Genomic DNA, 22569 nt, shown 5'->3' on the forward strand with positions numbered 1-22569 from the left:
TCAAAACTTCATTCTTTACTTTTTTTAAAAAAATTTAAATTATTCGAATAATTCGATTAATTTTAAACGTGTGATCGAATTATTCGAACAAGTTAAAATGTCTTATTCGAATTATTCGTTTTATTCGAACAAGAGAAAAATCGAATAATTCGAATACCCTACTACATACCAACCAAAAAAATATAAATATTTCCTATATAATCATACCAGTGATGAACAAATTGTTATGCATTTTTATTTGTACTTTTTTGGTACAATTCAAATCACAGTTATACAATTTGCACTTGAAAATTATTTAGCTCACCGCAAGAGAAACGCAAAAGTAGTTTCAAGATGCAAACATTCTGAATTTTATTCAAACTTAAAAAGAAAATTATATATGAGAATTTTCATCTCATGTGACACAACATTTTAAGCCGATGCCTTCCGATCGGGATGAAATTTGCTCTAAAGTTATCTCATTGGATAGTAGTTTAGACACAATTTATCAGCAAGATCGGTCAAGAATACTCTGAGTTAGAGTTTAACATTTTGGCCAGGTTTTTTTCTCAGCCATGTAACTTATTACCTATTGTTGTTTGTCCCAAATATTTTAGGTAACTATTTCTTCAATGTTTTGAAAAAAATAAAAAAATCAAAAACTTTTTTGACTTTGGACAGCTATCAGACTGGAATGAATTTTCTACTCGATTACAGGCTTCATCAGCAATCTTAATTGTTTTCACATGCAATGGCAAAATAAACTATACAGCTGAATAATCAGAAACTTTTCGAATGTCTTTATTAGTTTTAGCTGGATAATACCGCCAATCACAACCAGAAACTAGGAAAAGTATTTGTACTTCGTTTCAATTTTTTATTAAAAAACATGTCATCCAAAATTGAAGTTTTTAATAACAGGATTTATTTCAAGGAAAATTTAAAAAAAAACATTTAAAGTATTAGAAATGATTTTACCGAGTCTTAATATAATAGCCTTCACCTTAAAAAATATAGGTGAAAAAAGATTTTTTTAAGGAATAAAATAAAATGATTTTAAAAAAGTAAGAGAGCTTTATTTGGCTGTGCCGAATCTTATATACCCTTCTAGTGTTTATAAAAAACCGTAAAACAAAAATTTTAAGAACAAAATATACTAATAAAGTCAAATTTATTAAAAGAATGTATGTGCATCAAATTCAATTAAATGTTTGGTAATATCATCACTAAGTTTATAATGAATCATTAGTAAGATTTAGCTTAACTTCTAGAATTATGCGGAATTTAATTTTAATTTTTAATAGATTCACTATTTAGAATCATTGTAATTCTTAAAAAGTTGTATCTAAAGAGGTTTATATTGTTACGAAATTGTACTTGAATTCAAATATAACGATTTTAAGGGCTGATTTAAAAGTAGCATAATGCTTTCAAATAACAGTGCTGTAATAGCAAACTGTAACATATCTGTGGGCATTATTAAATAAAAGCTTTCAGTTGACCATTGATCGTAAGTTGGCAACGCTGTTTGAATTCGAATATTCAGTTAAAGAACATTGTAGAAAGTACACCACAGATGTCGTATGATCTAGAACAGACATCGGCAGAGCGTAAAATTGCCTTTACACACTAACACCATTTTGCGTTTTTTGAGTAGCGCTCTCTAGCATTCAGTGCACTCGTACAAAGGTTTGTAAGAATGATTTCTTTTCATTTTTTTTTGCCAATTACGTACGTGTGAAATAAAATAAAACCAGAGAGCTCTTAAGGTGGCTCTTTGCCGATGTCTGATCTAGAATATTCGAACTTTGACAGTTAAAGAGCAATCTAGAGTGCAGATGGCAGTGTTATAAATAGTGGCAGAGGTTGCAGTCGTGAGTGAGTTTATCAGAGACGCTTTTCGAATAAACATCAACTGAGTGCCTTAAAGTGTGTTGTGTTTTTCAAGTAAATTCGTGTACATTATAAATTGTGTCTGTATTTCTGAGAATTTATTTTTGAATAAATAAAGAGTTGTTACAATTTTTAAACTACTAAACGGCTTTAATTTGCAATCAAAAGTATCCGGTTTATTTAAAGGAAATAAACAAACGTTTTGAAAAGGTTAAAACGTAACAATATTGTAAATCAGCAGTTTAGGTTTCAAATCAGACCAAATGTTTGATATAATGTGTATACAATGAATATAAAAAATGCACCAAAACATGAGATTTATTTAATTTTAGTCCCAATTTTTAAAAAGCGGTTAACTGAGAGATATAAACCGGATAAACCGGTTAACCGAAAATCAACATTGTAAATTAGCCGGTTCGCAAAAACCGAGATTTTGAGGAAACAAATATTTTTAAGTCAACTAAATTTATATTTTTTTTTCAAATTTTTTTTTTAATTTTTTTTTCAAATTTTTTTTAATTTTTAAAATTGTTTCTTTCATAAGTAAGGTGAGAGCGTTTCGACAACGAACACAACAAACACGTGCATAGGTTTTGTCAAAATTGTCAAATAAAAAATAAACAAATTTTATTTTTGCTTCTTTTCGATTTTTTTCAAAATAAATTCAGTTTGACAAAACCCAAGCACTTTCAAAATAGATAAATAAAAATCAGCTGTGTTGATTTCACCTTACTTAGTGCATCCTGATTATTTCTTGGAAAAAGAATTTATGACAAAAAAATTTGTTTGATGAAAATAAAATCGGATTAAAAAATTTGTTTCCGATTTTGACCCATTGTAGGTTGTTCAATAGACTCTGAAATATCTATCATTAGAGATATCCATATTGTCTACATTAATTATTTGTGGGTCGATTTTAAATAGCAACTGAGCCTGAAGAATTCCCGATATATTAATGTATGAATCATGTACAGTGGTGGCCGCCAATTTTAAGTGCGAATTTTAAGTGAAATAGAGCCAAAATAAAAGGACCTCTAAGGGTTTGAAATTTATTATTAATGTTTCTTGTTTCTGAAAATTTTTTGGAAAAATCGGTAAAACATATATGGACAAAAATATGTGGAAATACGTTGACAAACCTCAGCGAACATCCGCTGTTAATAACATGATATGACCGAAACTAATGGAACTAAAAATACGAAATTTGGTCCGAATATTTTATAATAATAAAAATATAATGATATAAATGTTAGAAAATATGTTTATTTAAAAAAAAAATTGTTTGCTCAAGTTGTAGAAAAATTTTATGTGTTCGTGGTGAATATGTATGAATTGACACAGTCGAATAAAACACACTTGTGTGTTAAAACAGTCCTCATGCATACATATTTGTGGAAATATTTGAAAAAATAATTGACAATCACGTGGAATTTAGCAACCAATTTTTGTCTTAAATTCCTGGCCACCACTGTATGTAAGTTATTTGGGGGATACGGAAAGTTGATTTTGACAGACAGGCGGACAGAGGGACAGACGGACATGTCTATATTGACTTCGCTATCTATAACGATCCAGAATATATATACTTTGTGGGGTCGAAAATGAAAAATGTAGAAATTACAAACGGAATAACAAACTTATATATACCCTTGCCAATCATGGTAAAAAGAATGGTCCCAAACTAAAGCAAAATAATGTAAGCTTTAAGAATATCTTTATTTCACTACATTTACTAATAAAAAATATACTAAATGAAGTGATCGAGAAAAACTAGAAGTATTTCCGAACTCTATAGACTTCAATAAAACAGAATTACTGTATAGTGGAATTAAAAACATTTGTTAGAATAAATATAGATTTTTCATTAAGAAATACTAAGTTTTTGATAAAATATTTTTATTCGGAAACCAAATGATAGGAAAACAGTTATTCGATATGCGTCGTTACGGTTTTCTTCGCATTTCTCTGGGCCCCACGACGGAAATAAGGGCCTTAATGTATATGATTCATATGTACGTGTTTCGCTTAATTAATTTTTGAATTTTAGTTTAATAAGTCATCTTAATAAATATTTGGTACAATTAAGGAGGATAAGGTGCCATTCTTTCTCTACTAAGGTACAATTTGGTAATTTTCTTTTCTCCATCCTGATGACTCTTGCTATACTATATAGCAGCAAGATATTGTGTGTTGAAATCGTATTTGTGTACAATATCAAACTAAAATTTTTATAAACTCACGCAAAAAAATGTTTACAAGAAAATAACAAAAACCAGAAACACGCAAAATGGAAAAAGAAAAACGTTGTATATAAAAAAATCGCATAAAGAACGTCTGTGTGTCTAACAATGGATGACGATACGAAATATGTACATATATACAAATAAAAAAAAATAATTTTATGGAGAAAAGCAAAAGATGTTCTTTTTTTTGGGATTTCATTAAAGGAAGTGTGTATTTATTGGTTTCAAATTTTTCAAAACAAAGACACCACACCAAACAAGATTTATATGGTTTTTCCACGATATTTTTTGTTTTCTTTTCTGTTACTTGTTTTTAGCTCCGGTTACATGTTTGAAAAAATCTTGCATCATAGAATACTGCTGATTATAGACAATAGACTTTATGTTACCAGGTTTTGTATTTAATAAAAAAAAGAGTGAAAATCGTTGAACTTGTTTTGCAATCTATTGTTAACTTATCCGCTTGTTGGTTGTCTTTATTTGGACTGCGCTTTATATACATACGAACGTAGAGCAATGACCTTGCTTTTTGCAGAAATTGTAAGATGTATTAGGAAAATCATTTTCAATAAGTTTCCTTAAACTTAAATGTAATAAAATGTCTCATATGAATGTATTTGGAAAAAGTTTAACAAAGTCGCAGTATCAAAATACTACTGCGAATTTGTTAATTTTTTTAAATACAGTTCTAATTAGTCCGGTAACTTCTATAAGGACTGAAGAGACAACAAAATTTTTAAATCAAAAATAAATTCTAAATGAGTGGACATTTGCGCATTCGTTTTGTATTGAAAATTACGAAATTTGCAAAACCAAACACTAAAATGGGGTTAGGGATATAAAAAGCAAAATAATAAAAACAAAAAATCAATTAAAAAGCAACAAAACCAGAAGATAATATAATTTTTTTTAACGATTTTGTTTGTTATTTTTAAAACATTTTGCGATTAAAATGTCAATACACTCAGCAACTGAATCAAAACAAAAACAAGTAAATATGTACACATGTATGCGCTATGTTGGATTTTTATTATTACTTTTTAAATAAAAATACAATGTCGTTTTTATTTTAAAAATAAACCAAATTTTAAATTGATTTGTTTTCAATTTGTCATTATGTATTTCCTCAAGTATGGCGCTAAATACAAATTAGTTAATATATGGTACTAAAATGATTTAAAAAAATGTGTTTAAAGATAAACTGCTCTATTTGATTTAATGAATGCATGTAGCGTGTAAACTGAAGTGTGTGTAAACGCTGATTTAATTTTAAACTGTGATGCTATCATGTGTGTGTTCCGATTTTCTCAAAATATTAATACAAATCAAAGGGGGCAAAAGACCTTTGGTCATTAGCTTGTTGTGCGCTGGTTTATTATTAATTTTTTTTTTTTTTAATTTTCTGCCATGTTTTTGAGTTCTGACCAGCGCAATAATTTACTTAATTCCACATTTAAAAAAAACTACTCAATAATAACAATAACAGCTGAAAGCACAACAAGAGCAATAAACTTTTAGTTAAGCTTTGTGTGACAGTGTTGTCTACAACTTTGTATTCATAATTTCTAAAAACTCGACCCGAAAAATGGAAATATAATCAAGCGTTTTTCAAGAATTTTGTTATTCTGCTAACAATGTATTGAAATATTAATTGTAAAGCTCGCTCATAAAGTATATGGGGGATTTCATGTCAAGTGAACCAACTTTTGAAATCGATGTCTTCCGATCGGTTGAATTACAAAACATGTTTTTTATATATAGTATATCCCTTCCCACAAAGCAACCAAAAAGCTCTTAAAGTAATAGACCTAAGCTTTTTTTGAGCAAAAAAAAAAATTTTGAAAAAAAAAAAAAAAATCAAAAATTGTATGTCTTGAGTTACTAAATATTCATTTTGATATATGAGATATCCCACTCGCATCGCAATCAGCTACCAAAATGCTCTTAAAGGAATGCTTTCTTTTGTGTTGTTTTCTACAACAAATGTAGTTTGGTAAGGATATAACGTGTTCTTTTCAAATAATGTTGCCCTAAAACCCCGAAGATATGCTACACGTTTCACCCTCAATATTATCAAAGGGTTAGAAATGGAGCACTTTTTAAACAGCAAAATGTATACTTTTACAACATTTATAAGGTACATAAAAGAAAATTGCATAAATGGTAATGGTTTTTGTTCTATTGTGATCGTTAAAAATGCAAAACATTATGAGGGTATGGGTAACTTTTAATAAATGGTACAAAATATGTTGGCAACATTTTGTGTCAGAAAAGAAAACGCCATAATCTATTTGGTTCACTTGAACTGAAATCTCCCTGAATCTGAATTTTTTCACCAAATAATAATTAATAATTGGAAATTAGGTATTGGTTGCTATCGCCCTGTAAAAAAAAACTTCTTATTTCTAAAAAAAATCGTACTATTCGTATATACATAATTTGTCGAGACAGAAATGGAATACTTTTCTCTTCCGATGAATCAAAATACAACAATTTCAAAACGGCCAAAGAGAATTATATTTGACCCTAAGTTCTTAAATAAAACAGGCGTTCGCAATATTATAGTGTGCGGCAGTTTTTCAAAAGGTTAAAGCTACTATGACTGGAATTGAATACAGATCCATTTTAAATTATGTTATGTATGTATGCATACGCCGAGGAAAATATGCCCCAAGTTGGGAGATTAAATCACGAAAATGACTCCAAAACCGCCCAATGACCAGATCTCAATTCCATAGAAAACCTATGGGAAATTATAGATCGCAAAATATGAACTCAAAATTATGCCACGATAGAAGCTTTATCAGATGCGGTTATAAGAGAATGGCAAAACATGTAAAAGGAGACGATTGATTATTTAATTGTCACCGATGATGTGATAATAAAAAAACAATGGTTAAAAATAAACATAAGTTTCCATTGTTTTGTATGGCAAAATATGTAAAAGGAGACGATTGATTATTTAATTGACATCGATGATGTGATAATAAACAAGTAAGAGAGCTATGCCCAATCTTATATACCCTTCACCAAATTATAATTTAAAATACAATTTTTAAATATTTTTAAGTAAACAAAGTTAAAATTTTTTTTTTCTAAGTTGTTTTTTAATTTGTTCGGAAAATTTTTTATCGAATTGTTTTTTTAAAATTTGAATTTTTTTTTTAAAAATTTAAAAATTATTTTTTTTTTAGTTTTTTTTTAAAATTTTAAAAAAATAGAACAAAAATCGAGGTTGTCCTGGTTTTTTATATCTCAGCCATTTGTGGACCGATTTTTTTTTTTAAATAGCAACCGAGCCGGAAGAATTACGGAGATGTTGATGTATTAATAGTGTATGTAAGTTATTCGGGGGCTTCGGAAAGTTGATTTCAACGAACAGACAGACAGGACTTAATCGACTCCGCTATCTATAAGGATCCAGAATATATATACTTTATAGGGTCAGAAATGAAAAATGTAGAAATTACAAACGGAATGACAAACTTACAGTGGTTGACAAACTTACAATGGAAACTTTTCCAAATATTTCATTAGTGGCCTAAAATCTGAAATAATTTTTTAATTTAACATAAGTTTCCATTGTTTTGTACAATACCATAATAATCGGAAAAAATATTCTTTAAAAAATGTAGAAATTACAAACGGAATGACAAACTTACAGTGGTTGACAAACTTACAATGGAAACTTTTCCAAATATTTCATTAGTGGCCTAAAATCTGAAATAATTTTTTAATTTAACATAAGTTTCCATTGTTTTGTACAATACCATAATAATCGGAAAAAATATTCTTTAACCCGATTTTTTTCCACCAAAAGTTTTTTTTTGCTAAATATTAAAAAAAAAAATTTTAAATTTAAAAAAAAAATTGTTATTTAATTTGATTTGACCTTAAAAATTTAAAATTTAAATTTAAAAATGAAAAAACTGCAAAAAAAAATTTTTGTTTACCTAAAAATATTTAAAATTTTTATTTGGAAGTATAATTTGGTGAAGGGTACGATTCGGAACAGCCGAATTGTTGTTTTTTTGTTGTTAATGTAAGTAAATTAAATTTTATGGAAAGAACTTTGAAACAATTTTTTATATTTTTGAAATTTTTTTTTTTTTAGATCTCATACCTACTTATTTTTTGTTGTTAATGTAAGTAAATTAAATTTTATATTAATGAGCATTTTTTTAGATAGTGATTTATTTATTGAATACTAGGATCTCCTGGTGGCCGAAATTCGACCACTTTTAAAAAGCTTTTTCCCACTTTTATGGAAAGAACTTTGCATATCTATTGTTTCATCAATATTGGTGGACAATAACATAATTAAAATATTAAAATATATCCGAAATGCTGATGCCCATAATTTTGTTGGACAAATATTATTCTTTCAGATGGTATACTAGCAGATGGTTATTCCATAGTTTCCGATATAAAAAGTCACCATTTTTATTGTTATTTTGGGTTAATCCCATTTTTTAAGTGTTTGGAATAATCCCACGTTTCTTAGAAAGCGTATTGGCAACACTCTTTGTATTGACATTTTTGCTCTCTCATTTTTCTTTGTTTTCACAATATTTTTTTTGTTGTTATTTTTTTGCACAGAATTAATCATATGTTTTTTGTTTTTCTTTTTAATAAATAAATAAACTAAAAATATATATACGCATACATAAACGTATGTATATAACTATGTACGTAATAAATGTGTTTTGTTTTGATAATATTATTCTACACATTAAAAACAAAGTATTTACTTTTCTTAATGGGGGGATCATCAAATAATGCAGGCACACACTTATAAATAACATTTGTTTTGGTTGGCTCTTATCATTTGTTTATGTTGTGCTATTTTCTATAATAATTTTTTTTAGCTTTCTTTCAATTTTCGTTAGAAGTGTTAATTGATATTTATAAAGTGCGCAAAAAAAAACAATATAAATTGTAAACAAAACAAATCTTTTGATGAACTTTTTGTAATACATAAAAATTCCAATTTTTTGAGAGATAGGTACGGTTTGAAATTTCACAGTGGCTTTATTATTTGAGTTTTTAAGTTAAAATAAATTAGTAAACCACGTTCACATTGATCAAATATTAAACGATAAAAACTCTATTTCTCTCTATTTTCAATAACTTTGTACATACCTATTTGATTTAAGATAACTTTTATTAGAGCAAATGGATGGAATGGACTTTATGGACTTAAAATAGACTCTACGGCTTTAGTGGTTAGGCTGTTTGTTTTTATAGAAATGTTATAGGTATGTAATATTTGTTAAAATCAATCAATTTCAGTAATAATGTTTGATATTACAAAAATTAAGCCAACAGTTATTCGTTAAAACAAACAGAAATTATAACTTAATCAAATTTTGTAAAATGTATTCGCTATTATTTAATAAAATAACTGATTTATTTTCTACGAAGACTTAAAATTTTAACTTGTTTAGCTGAATTGCAAATGTCGCTGATATTCCATACATTTCATACAAATCTGCGTTCATTGCTATTCATTTGCCATACGCCAAAAAAATATACATGACCATAAAAGAATGTAAATTACGTGAGCGACAAAACGCGAGAGGAAGATAGAGCAGGGATGGAAAATATTACAGAACTCAATTGTCAACCGATTTGATTAAAAATATGTATATAAAATTTTTGGCCCAATGGGCTGGTTTTGAATTTAAATAAATAAAAAAAAAAAAAAAATTTTTTCATTGAACATATTTATATTGTTACTTTATAATGTAGAATATTACATTTGATGTTAAGTCTAACAGCGCCTACAATACACTGACTAAATTTGTCTGTTACTATTTACTATATACACATTGTCATCTTCTAGTAGTTTCATTAATTATCTATCTAACTGACAAAACTATAATGTTCTATTTCTAGAGCTTTTAGCAGCTATGTTAAGGTTAGCAGCGTTAACAGTTAATGTTGTGTCCAAACTACCTTTGAACACTTTATTATAAATTATGAAATAATTTATAAATGTTGTATTTTATTGATTTTATATATATTTTTTAAATGCACTTATAATTAACTATTGAATTGTAACTGAATTTTGCTAAGTGCATTTGTATAACAATAATATTTTTGTATTGTAAAAGATTAATCTAGTGAATTTAGTACTCGCTATAGATTCGTGAATTGTCGGTTAAATTCAGCCTCAGGTTCTTGAACACACCGAGGTTTCATGTAATTATATTTTAACTTTTTAAAACACTTTCTTGTGAGCACTCACTTGTGTGCACTTACTTGTGAACACCCATTTTTTATACATACTTCTATGAAGTCAACCTATACTTTATTACCATTTTGTGAAGTACAATAAAATCAAACACATAATTTGTAACCTGAAATTGAAGAATCTTATTAAAAGTAATTATAATTAAAGCTAATTTTCCCATAGCCCTTTGGTCATCAAACAACTCATTTTTTACCATCATCATAATAAACAAAACCCAATCAGTTTTGTTCATGGTCCAGTCGAACCGTCAAATTGTTTAAGTGACTCTTGGAAAAAAATTAAACAATTGTCTCTTGGAGAAAATAAAAACAATTGTCTCTTGAAGAAAACAAAATTCACCACAATAGAAAAACAATGAGGTAATGTACAAAACGAAGATTTAAGGGCTCATCAGTTACAAATCAAACATCAAGCAGTAAGTCGAAAACATAAAATTATTATTAAAATCTCATACTCACATACATACGTAACAAAAACAAAAAAGACATACCACAACGCGACAAAACTAACATCATAAAAACAACAAACGTGTTGCAGAAAAAAAGTGTTTAAAACCAAAAAACGAAACAAAAAAAAAAAGGTTATAAAATTATATATATGTATGTGCAAAATTTTTGTAAAAAGAAGTGTGCAACAAATTATTAAAAATTAAAAAACGAAAGTGAAAAAAAAAAAGTCTCATTTGTGGCTTTAAGTACATAATGGCTTTATGTACCTTGATTAACGCCATATTCCAAAAAAAAAAAAATTTTACATAAAAAAGGTCTTAGTTAACGCCATATATACGAATAAAGGTCAGTGGCCATAAGCATTAAATTCTATATATAAAAAATAGCCTAATTGTCATCCCGTTAGAACCAAAAAGAAGAAATATGTAATATAATTTTGCACATAAAAAGAAAAGTAAATACATACATACATATATAGTGCCTATAAGTAAAAAAAAAAAAAAAAAATTCATAAATTCCGTTACAATTTGTTGATCAAATCTAAAGCTACATTTGCACATACCTATATGTACATACAAAATTAAAACATCAACAAAAAGAAACCAAAATAATAAAAAAACCAAAAAATTGTTCCGCCCTTTAAATAAAGCCGTTATTTTTTCAATAATACATACAAAAAAAAAAACAGGAAAAAGTAAGCAAGCAGAAATAAATAGTTATTGTGGTATGACTTTTTTAACAAAAAAACAAAGTTGAAACATTTTGTCTTTCATCTTGTCCTTCATTTCATCTCATCTTTATCTCATAGCCTCATATAAAAACCAAAATTTTAAGAGTAACTTGTATTTACTGTGTTTGCAAAATTTATAAAACAAAAATATAGTCGCTCTTTAAAGTTAATACGCTCTGCGGTTAAATCAAAAGCTCAACCACCAGAGTTAATAATCGCTCTTACAATTAACTGTGCTCTTCAGTATAAAACAAAAAAAAAAAAAATTTTTACTCGCTCTTTAAAAACCAATTTACTGTGCTCTTCAGATTAATAAAAGTAATTTGTGCTTCAACCACCAAAAAATTTACTAGCTCTTTGAAAATAAATTTATTGTGCTAGTCAAGTTAAAAGCAATTGCATTTCAACCACCAAATTTTACAATCGCTCTTGGAATTTTTTGCGATCATCAGTGGAAATAAGAAAAAAAAAATCATCCTATACAGAATTATTGGGGTAAGTTTATTTTCAAGGAAAATTTAAAAGAAGACAATTGCAATTGGTTTACTAATATATTCTTTATAAAAAACCAAAAGCAATATACATAGTTATTGTTTACTGCTTATTCCGTAAGAGAAAAGTATTTATAAAATCAAAAGCAAAATAACTTCACGCTCTTCCTTGTTCTTCATTCTCTCCAATAATAAAAGGAAAAAAAGTGTGGTGAAAAATTCAATATTGTCAAAGCAGCGGGTTTTAACCATGTTTTATGAAAATTAAAGCAGTCTACTTTCTCAGTTTACTTAACATCAGATTGTGTTTTCAATATTTTTATTATAAATGCTGTGTTTAATAATACAAATCTAAAAACAAAATACAGTCCGCTACAAAAAGAAAACCAGCAGCTATAATATCATTTTGTTCACACAAAAAATAAGCTATTGTGAAACAATCATTTCGCAATAAATAACAAATTAAAATAACTAATTAAAATTTCGAGTAATTAAATATTAAAACACAAAAATAAATTTTTACATCTATACGATAAATTTGATTATTCTCAGAATAATAAAAAGAGCTAAACATTGGTGTGTTGACAACACTAACATATTTATCAGGCATTTCTCATACAGAGTTACCATTTTATTTTTAATTTTTGTACAAATCAAAAAACTAAATAATAAAATAGTGCCGATTTAAATAAAATTTCAAACACAAGTAGAAAAAAGTAATAATTAAAAAGGAAATTTAAAATACAAGTGAAGGAAAGATATTTAATATTGTTATGTTTACACATTATCACATCTTAGCACATAATTATTAATTTTGAAAAACAATTTAAGATACAAGTGAATATTATACATTTGGATCAATTTATATTAAAAAGCTATACTCGTTAAACCATTTCAAAAAAAAAAAAAAGTTCGTTGAACATAAAACTGATCAGCGGTAACACTGATCTGCAATTATCTGTACTTAACCTTCTAAGAAACGAAGTTCATGTTAAATTGTGCTCATCGTTTGCCTTAAAACCGCTCATGTTATGAATTTAACAATTTTTCACTAATAATTTGAATGCAAACTAGTTTGAACTATATTAATTCTCGTTTTTGAACCATTTTTTTACTAGATAAAGAGTATCTAGTGCTATTCTTCAATAGCCCCGAATTCAAAAACGAATTACGTAAAGCAAACTAGTTTGAATCATCTTCATTCTCGTTTTTTGAACCCTATTTTAACTAGACAAAGAGTATCTAGTGCTATTCTGCAATAGCCCTGAACTCAAAAACGAAGATAGAATTCCGTAAAACTCCAAAATCAAATATAATTCTAATCAGCTCAAACTATATTCATTTTCAGTTTTGATTCTTTTAAACTAGATAACGGGTATCTAGTGCTAGTTATAGCCCCTTTAATCAAAAACGAATATTGAATTTTGCAAGAACCGACATAAATAATCTGTTCAAGTTTTTTTTTATTCTCATTTTATTAATTTTACTAGATAACGGGTATCTAGTGCTAGAACTTACTAGCCCCTTAACTCTATAACGAGAATAAAAAACACTTAACAGATATTTAGTGCGAGAGCTTTCTAGCCCCTTAACTCTACTACCAATTCAACTCTACAATCTAAAACAATAAATGATAAATTCTCATTGTTATTCATTTGAACTAGATAACGGGTATCTAGTGCTAGTACTTACTAACTCCTTAACACTAATTTGAGAAAAGAATATTTCAAAATTCCCAATTCAACTTATCCAAACACAACTTTAAATAGTGGAGTTTTTCAATCCATAAAGAGTAAAAAAAACTCTATTTTCCCACTTTTATTGCACTATTTCCAAAGAAGATATCTAACACTTTTCTAAAAAGTAAAACAAATACTCAATTTATATTCAAAATTCGCATACGTAAACCATTTAAAAATGACTTCTACATCTCAGAAAAATTCTAACCCATCTCCTAAGGAGCAGTTTGTATTTGATTGTGGCCATATGCTCCAGTTCTGTGAAAGATTTAACAGAGCACCTATAGAAGACCAAACCGAATCGGTCTTAGAAGTCAAGTTGAAAGACTTAGACACTAGATGGAACAAAGTAGAAGCTTCATATGAAAAAGTTATATTAGCTCAAGATGAGTTAGTTAAGCCAGAATTCAAAGAAGAGGCAAAGACGAATTTTGATGTGTGTGTAGACGCTTATTACCATTGTATATCCCAAATTCTTGATTTAATGAAAGCTTTCCGAATGGACAATTCCAATGTCCAAGGTTTTGATACGTCTGCACGTTATTCTCTCCCACCACAAGCTATTACCCAAAATATGGCACCCGATAATTCTAATAATTGCATTAAACTTCCTCCCTGTGACACTGAAGTTTTCAAAGGCAGTTATGAACAATGGCCATCTTTCCGGGACATGTTCACTGCAGTGTACATAAATCATTCAAAACTTTCTCCCGTCACAAAGTTATATCACCTTCGTAACAAAACGAAAGGTGAAGCAGGTGCAATTGTAAAAAGATATCCACTTTCTCATGATAACTTTGATTTGGCATGGAATGCTTTGAAAACTCGGTATGAGAATAAACGGGTACTTGTAGATAACCAGATTAAAATCCTCTTTGATATCCCAGCAGCAACTAACGAAAACAGTGAGTCTATTAGAAGAATACAATCTTCTGTTAATGATTCAATAGCTACTCTTACAACTCTTGGAGTACAAGTGGAAAGTTGGGACCCAATTCTCATTCGTCTAATATCTACTAAATTACCAGATTTAACCCTTTCTCTGTGGGAACAATCACTTACATCTCCTCGCGATCTTCCTAAGTGGTCGCAAATGTCTCAGTTTCTGGTAGATCGATACGAAGCTGTAGAACGCCTCGATAGTATTAGAACCTCAAAAGATAACTTTAGCCTGAACAAATCAAAATCACCAAATATACAAGCGTATACTTCACATGAAAATTTGAACGTATCTTGCATGTTATGCAATGAAGATCATAATCTTAGAACTTGTCCTAAGTTTCGAAAATTTTCAATACAGCAAAGAATCGACTTTGTATATAAAAATAAAATTTGCAATAATTGCTTAGGCTCATCACATTTAAAAGCAAATTGTAAAAGTAAGAAAACTTGTCTCTTTTGCAAAAAACTTCATAACACACTTTTGCATATGACAAGAACATCTCAATACCCATCTCAGAATATTGAAAAATCTGAAAAGAAAGATATTCCTAGCAATGTTTCCGAAAAACCTTCCCTACATGTTACTCAAATACATCAAACGAAAAATCAAGTTGAAGGCCCTTCTGGATCAAAACAAATTCACGCTAATTGTTCCACAAGTAACGAAAACATTCTATTACGAACTTCTTTAATGCAAATAGAGTATAGAGGAGAACTATTTACGATACGAGCTCTAATTGATCCAGGTAGCCAACGAACCTTCATAACTGAAAAAGTAAGAAACCGACTTCAACTTCCTTACCAAAAATCTCACTTCGAAGTTGTAGGCATTGGTGGGCAAAAGCAATCTGCGAACAAAGAGTGCGAGTTCGTATTGTACGCCAAAAGATATAATATACGAATCCCAGTTAAAGCAATAGTATTGCCCAAAGTTACAAAACAACTTCCAGCGTTCAGTTTCGAAATCCCTTATTCAATGCAACTTGAAGAAATAGATTTAGCAGACCCTACATTTAACAAGACTTCCCAAATAGATCTGATTCTAGGCAATGATTATGAACATTCAATTAACATTGCTGGTATAAAGAAAAATATTTGTGGCCAAACATCAGCCTACAATACAATTTTCGGATGGGTACTTAGTGGACCCATAAAAGCCCAAATCGTTCAATCTTTTACAACTACTGTTATCCCTGCTGATACGACAGATCTCAATACTCTCTTAAAGAGATTCTGGGAACAAGAAGAAATACCCTCAGCCCCTTCAAATTCTGTTGAAGATGAAATTTGTGAACGTTTTTATACCCAAACGACTAAACGTAATGAAAATGGCAGATACGTAGTAAGATTGCCATTTAAAAAAGAGTATCCCGAAAAAATCTTCCTTGGTTCGTCAAGATTCATTGCTCTAGCACAATATGCTAGAATGGAGAAAACTCTATCTAAAAATCCCGAACTTCATTCCCATTACATGGCAGTTCTGAACGAATATTTAGCTCTCGGTCACATGGAAGAAACTTCATCGCAAGAACATATGTCCCAAAATAAATGTAATTCCTTCTATTTACCACATCATGCCGTCGTTCGGCCAGAACATAAAACCACGAAGGTTAGAGTTGTTTTCAACGCTTCACGAAAAACAAAATCTCAATTTGCTCTTAACGATGTTCTCTATACAGGCCCTACTTTACAAAACGATTTGATAACTGTAATACTAAATTGGAGAAAATATCAGTATGTTTACAGCGGAGATGTACAAAAGATGTATCGACAAATTCTTGTACATCCAGAAGATAGACCCTTTCAAAAAATTCTCTTCCAAAATCAACCCGATGGTCCCATTACAGATTATCAGTTAAATACTGTAACCTTTGGTTTAAATTGTGCTCCGTACCTCGCAATTCGTACGCTTCTTCAGCTCGCGTCTGATACCGAAGTAGAATATCCCAAAGCAGCATCAATATTACGATCGGAAACATATGTTGATGATATTCTATCTGGAGGATTCTCGATAGAAGAAACATTATCCGCTCAGACCCAACTTATTAAAGTATTGAATTCTGCTGGATTTCCTTTAAAGAAATTCACAGCAAATGACCCAAGATTGCTCTCTCACTTACCCAAAGAAGATCTTTACGATCTAGACTTTCTTCGCTTTCATGAAGCTAGCTCAACCAAAACACTCGGCATTAAATGGAATGCACTTACAGATGCATTTACATACAGTTTTTCCTCAATTGATCAATCCACTAAAATAACTAAAAGACAAATTCTTTCGTCAGTAGCTAAACTCTTCGACCCAGCTGGATGGCTAGTCCCTATAGTCGTCAGAGCGAAAATACTTATGCAAACATTATGGTTAGAAGGGTTAGATTGGGATGAGGATGTTTCTACAGAATCCCTACAAAAATGGAATAGTCTCGTTCATGATCTTACCCAATTGGAAACAATATCAATTCCCAGATGGTTACAGTACACTCCTTCAGACACCATTCAGATTCATGGGTTCTCAGACGCGTCTAAAGCAGCTTACTGTGCGACGGTATTTATTCGATGTCAATCCCAAACCTATAATACTTTTTCGAATTTATTAGTTGCAAAATGTAAAGTTGCCCCAATACAAACTGTTTGTCTTCCCCGCTTAGAACTAAATGGCGCAGTACTACTCTCTAATCTTGTAAATTATGTCATGTCAGCTCTGAACTTTAATGTCAAGGAAATATATTTATGGACTGATTCGTCCATAGTACTAGGATGGCTCTCAAAACCACCTTCTTCTTGGGAGACATATGTTGCTAATCGAATTTCTCAAATTCATACTCTAACACCGAATGCAACATGGCGACATGTCCCAACCCACGACAATCCGGCGGATCTTGGAACACGGGGTTGTAGACCTCAAGATCTCGCAAATAATTCTTTATGGTGGCATGGACCATCTTGGTTAAACAAACCTGCATCTGAATGGCCCAAAAGAAATCCTTTGAAACTGATTGAAACTCCAAAGAAAATTGTATCCCTACATACAGAAACTCTAGCAAATGACATTTTAAACCATTTCTCATCTTATAACAAAGCTCTGCGAGTTATATGTTATGCTTTTAGATTTTTTAACAAATGCAGAAAAAATAATCAAATTGTCAACTTTGCTACCCAAGACTCTCTTACCCAACTCGAAATGAAATTTGTTAAAACAAGACTTTTACTTTTAGCTCAAAAATCATTCCACGCAGAAGATTACCAATGTCTGTTAAACTCACAACCCTTACCCAATAAAAGTTCTCTTAAAAATCTGAATCCATTTCTCGATTCGAACTTTCTTCTACGAGTAAATGGTAGACTATCTCAATCCTCGCTTCCATACAATGAGCGTTATCCAGTGATATTACCTGGTAATTCAAGAATTTGTCAATTATATCTTACACATTTACATAAATTTCTCTATCATGCGGAATGCAGCCAGCTTTGTCGAATGGTACAAACAGAATTTTTTGTTTTTAGGCTCAAACCTCGGATTAAAAAGATAATTCATCACTGCAAAACGTGTATTATCTACAAACAGCAACCACTTTCCCAGATTATGGCCCCTTTACCCTCAGAAAGATGCAATTTATCTCTTCCATTTCAGATAACTGGTATTGATTTCGCGGGCCCTTTTGAACTAAAAATCTCACCCTTACGAAAATCTACTTACATAAAAGCTTACGTTAGTGTATTCGTTTGTTTTAGTACCAAGGCTATTCATTTGGAGCTCTGCTCAGACTTATCCTCAGCGGCATTTCAAGCTGCATTCTCTCGATTCGTTGGGAGACGGGGGCTGCCCCAAAGGGTAGTATCTGACAATGGAAGAAACTTCTTGGGTGCTAGTCGAATACTCGAACGCGAATTCGCAAAATTCATAGAAAACTCAGCTCAAGATATAGCCCAAAAGTATATTACGCATGGTTTTGAGTGGAAATTTATACCTCCACATGCACCTCACATGGGCGGCTTATGGGAAGCCGCCGTCAAAAGCTTCAAATATCACTTAAAACGAATAGCTGGCTCTCAAAAGTTTAATTTTGAAGAATTTTCTACCGTTTTAGCTCAAATCGAAGGAGTTCTCAACTCACGACCAATCTCTGCTATCTCAGAGGACCCTTCAGATTTAACAGCCCTTACTCCAGGACACTTCATAAGAGGTGCTCCGCTTATGGCTTTCCCAGATCAAGATGCTAAAGAAATGTCTCTCATAAATAGATGGGAGAAATTAAAGGCAATTCACCATCAATTTTCTCTTCGATGGAAAGAGGATTACCTAAAATCGCTACACAAACGCTACAAGTGGAAGAACTCTTTCCCAAACCTTAAAGCTGGAGATCTTGTAGTTGTAATGGATGATCTGCAACCGCCTTATGAGTGGCGCTTAGGAAGAGTAGAAAAAACACATCCCGGTTCAGATGAGAATGTACGTGTTGCCGACGTACGTATAGCATCAGGTGTAATAACCCGGCCCATAGCGAAATTATGTTATCTTCCTTTCCTAGATAATGAAAATGCTCAATAAAATGTCTCTTATGAATATATTCCACAATCATTAAATTTTTATTTAGTAAATTTGAATTTGTATATATAATCACACACTCATATTTATCACATCTCATAACACATTTCTCACATCACACATTCCTCATTATTTATTTGCCCAACTCTCATTTCCAGTTACTAACTATTTGTTCTATTTTCTTAGGCCAAATCGAAGATTAGAAACCACTCGCCCAAGCCAGCAACAAAGCACCAGGGAAACCTACCGAAGACGTGTGATACTAAGAGAATCACAGATCTACAAATGCGTATTATGCAAGAAGTACCATGCATTAAGATTTTGTGTGAAATTTTTGAAGATGTCATTACAACAGCGCCTAAATGTGGTCAAAAGACACCACTACTGCCACAATTGTCTGGCAAGAAGCCATATTTTACGGTCATGCACGTCAAAGGATACGTGCCGAAAATGTAAGAAACTCCACCACACCTTGCTTCACCCTACACCACAAAACCAGCGACGCAATTCCACCAGCCACAACAATCAGCGTCATCAACCACCAATAACATCAACAACCAGACAACCATCATCACAGCTTTTAGCAACGCCAGATGCCAAAATTATCGTAAAAGCTATAAAGTCTTTGGCTCAGGTCCTCTCAGCTTAATTATTTGTTGCAATACTGCAAGGACGGCGCCATGTCCAAACTACCTTTGAACACTTTATTATAAATTATGAAATAATTTATAAATGTTGTATTTTATTGATTTTATATATATTTTTTAAATGCACTTATAATTAACTATTGAATTGTAACTGAATTTTGCTAAGTGCATTTGTATAACAATAATATTTTTGTATTGTAAAAGATTAATCTAGTGAATTTAGTACTCGCTATAGATTCGTGAATTGTCGGTTAAATTCAGCCTCAGGTTCTTGAACACACCGAGGTTTCATGTAATTATATTTTAACTTTTTAAAACACTTTCTTGTGAGCACTCACTTGTGTGCACTTACTTGTGAACACCCATTTTTTATACATACTTCTATGAAGTCAACCTATACTTTATTACCATTTTGTGAAGTACAATAAAATCAAACACATAATTTGTAACCTGAAATTGAAGAATCTTATTAAAAGTAATTATAATTAAAGCTAATTTTCCCATAGCCCTTTGGTCATCAAACAACTCATTTTTTACCATCATCATAATAAACAAAACCCAATCAGTTTTGTTCAGTTGTTATACTTACAATGTTCATAATATTAACAACATTGTTGATAATTTGAAATTTCGAGCACTGGAAATGTTTATAAACATGCTGAATGTTACAAGCACACATTACAGACTGTTAAATTCAAATTTTAATGCAACTTCAACCTCTTTCGGAGGCATATTTTCTTAGATACTTTACATCGTTTAAAACGGATCCATATACCAGAAATATAATAGGTATACAAATTATGACAAACGACTTTATTTTTTCTATACCTACTTTGGGTTGTCATACTCATTATATTTTTATTCCTATCCATTATTCTTTCAAATACCTATATAAATATTATGAATTATTTAAAACAACTGGTACATCCCTGACATCTTAGTATAGAACAGAAGCAAACAGTAAAGAAAATATGAAAAAAAGTACAATATAAAAATAGATACCTATAAACAAAAAATAATAATAAATTAATGTAAAAAAATTTATGCTAATCGAATAAATGATTTGCGAATAAGGTGATAATTTTGCGTATATTTCGGAATATGTATCATAAATAGCTATACAATAATAGAAATTCGAGTGAAAATAATCAAAATTATTGTGGAAACAATAAATTGATACCATTATTATATTATAAAGCTCTAACTATTGTATCAATATCTAGGTATATGAAATCGTAGGTTTTGAATAGTTAAATTACACTAGTTTACAAGTTTTTTGTTCATGATTCGAAACTCGGGAAAAATATTGAAAAAAAATCCAGGACGCCAAACTTTTGAGATATTTAATAAGAAAATATTAAAAATAAAATTTAAATTACAACAAAAAATTAAAAATGAAAAAAAAATCGAGTTTTATCTTGACTTTATTTTGTTTTTTTTTTGCAAATAGTTGTTTATAGTTGTCAACATTAATTTCTAAAAATATTATTTTATACCTATGTAGGGTAAACGCTCCTATAGTCGGCATGACCCAGTAGTCGGCATTTTTGACTTAAAAGCTTAATAAATAAGAATAACGATAATTTTATACAAAAGTAAGATTTAACTTTAATTAAACATACACTCATTTATCTTTATGTAATGTTTAAATTTGGGTGAGATGAGTATTTTCATCTATTTTTGTCCTCATTAAGTGACCATCTTTCAACTGGTGCGGAAGTGCCTGTTTTTTAAGAAATTTTTTAGTGGCAAGGCCAACTAAAACAAGTTAGTAACCATATCAATTTAAGTAATATTTTTACCAGAGTGGTGTTAACAGATAAAACTTTGTTTAAATATTACCTACAATGTGAAAGTTTTCACAAAAAATATTTTTTTTGGTTATTTTAATTGATGCCGTCATTAGGAACAAAAATTTCTACGATTTTCAATAGTCGGCATAGTGATGCCGACTTCAGGAAAATTGCTAATTTTTTGTATTAAGCTCAAATTCTACAAATTTGTTTATTACTCATCTCTCTTGACAATAGATTTGAAGAAAATGAGTTTGAAATGAGTTTACCCAATAGTCGGCACAGTTTTAATTGAGCATTTTAAGAACTGCCGAGTATAGGAGACCAAGCATCCTGAACTCGGCAGCAGCTTTTTATTTGACTGGAGATCGTTAAACAGAGTAATATTTAGAGATTCAGTAGGTATTATTAATTCTAACATCTTAGAATTCCAAATATGGACACTCCAGAAAAAAAACCCATGCACCAATATCCTGAAAAAGCCTTAAAATATTTTCTATGCGAGAGAAGGCCCGATTTCTGTATTAGGTGCCAGTAAACAATATGGAGTTCCGCGTTCAAAAATATAGGACAAATTATACGGTTCCGAAGGTCCTATGAGAATGGGGCCGCAAACAGTGTTATCTAATTCCAAAGAAAGTGAGGATTAACTTAACACGGTTCAATCAATCGTGAAGAGCAGCAAACCACACCATTTGTATATGATCTACCCGGAAAGAAATGGTATAAAGGGGTTTTTAAACTGTTCTCTCTAAAATAATCATGTAAGGTACCTTAATAAACAGGCTCTTTACTAAATCAGTTGGAGTTATTAGTAGGTGATCGACCTGAAAATGAGAAAAGAAACGGATTTGGATCTAGCTT

At 30.2% G+C, this 22569-nt stretch overlaps 1 long non-coding RNA gene across 1 annotated transcript; it reads left to right on the forward strand.

The window, feature by feature from the left end:
* Positions 1-9384: 9384 nt before the first annotated feature.
* Positions 9385-21334, forward strand: LOC135958072 (uncharacterized). Its single transcript, XR_010576446.1, has 2 exons — positions 9385-10786; positions 19452-21334. It is a non-coding gene; the product is annotated as an uncharacterized LOC135958072 (long non-coding RNA).
* The last annotated feature ends 1235 nt before the right edge of the window (positions 21335-22569 follow it).

This window comes from Calliphora vicina, chromosome 4, assembly GCF_958450345.1.
Source record: "Calliphora vicina chromosome 4, idCalVici1.1, whole genome shotgun sequence".
Lineage (NCBI taxonomy): Eukaryota > Metazoa > Arthropoda > Insecta > Diptera > Calliphoridae > Calliphora > Calliphora vicina.